Genomic DNA, 1,430 nt, shown 5'->3' with positions numbered 1-1,430 from the left:
TTTGAGGTATTTCAATTCATTCAACTATATTGAATATATGACTGGTGATTTGATTGATTTCAGGAACCATCCTTCCCATTACACGAGCCAATTGGACAAGTGGGACGCTAGATATGACATAGGCATAATGTGTGTAATGTTGGAAATGTGTCCATAAAGTAGGATGTAATTTTTTATTTGTGAAATGACAAATGTCAAGCATTATTGTTTTGCTGATTTTATAAAATAAAATAAAGTTATGTTTTGATACATATTCAAGAGTGTTAGTGATATTGCTTAGTCCATAGACTGTTATCAACGAAAGAAGAGTCAGGGAAACCCTGCCGGACAAACTCTTCTGATATAGTTTAAAATAGATATTCGCAGTCTTAGGATCGATTGGGCAATTGAATCCGATTATGACTGTTAGATCGAACCATATGATGCTGGTCTCGGGGCATGGGAGTTGGACTCTGTGGTTGATCTAGACATGTTCACAACATGTTGAATAGACCATGTGACTGATTAGGTTAGAGTAAAAACCGTTTACAGAACTCTAAACCTAATTGTCACAACTTAAGTATATTTGTATAATTATCTCAATCCTGAAGTGAATACATAACTCGACTTAATTTCTCATGATTTTTGATTCACCAGTGAGATTAGTTCACAGTTTTGAACAACATCTCGGCTATTGGGATCATGACAAAATTGAGTTAGAGTTATGTGATTCACATATATGGAATTCATAAGAAATAATATCACCTCATGCTTTATTGATGGGTGTGTGAATAAATAAACCAGGCCTGGTATTCAATGATGATATTCATTGATTAAGACATCGTGACATGTGCGAGACATCTTATGAACATATGTCTTTCTTATTCACAGTCAAATAAAGGAGTTGAGGAAATAACGATTGGAATGGTAAAACGGTAATATTCTATACCATTCTGATCACTGATATTTACGAAGGATAATAATGCATTTATTCTGTAGACCGTGTGATAAATTGTCTTAACACCATCAGAAAATAGCGCATATGAATCGAAAGATTATTCGGCATCGAACTTTTAGTGGAGTCGTGCGATGTCAGAATTAAATATGTCGATAACTTATCGAGATAAGTTAGTCGAGTATTGTAATTCCATAGCTTTGTTCATGTGGGTCCATTCGGTCTCAAGGCTAGCTCTAAAAAGTGGGAAAATAGAAACTGATATTTTGTTATATAATTATGTTTAAAAATTCATTGTGTTATTTTTCATTTATTTGATAATTGAAAAAAAAAAAGGAATGAATTTGAATTTTGAAATTAATAGTGATTAATTTAAAATTCAAAATAAAATTTAAACATGATTTTATTTGGAAACTAAAGGAGAGAGAAAGTTGATTTTATTTGGAAAATTCAGAAATCCCTTGCTATATGGAGAATTCGAATTTTGCTCCAAAAG

Source organism: Morus notabilis, unplaced genomic scaffold, assembly GCF_000414095.1.
Source record: "Morus notabilis unplaced genomic scaffold, ASM41409v2 Scaffold181, whole genome shotgun sequence".
Taxonomy (NCBI): Eukaryota; Viridiplantae; Streptophyta; class Magnoliopsida; order Rosales; family Moraceae; genus Morus; species Morus notabilis.
This window is presented reverse-complemented; position numbering follows the sequence as displayed.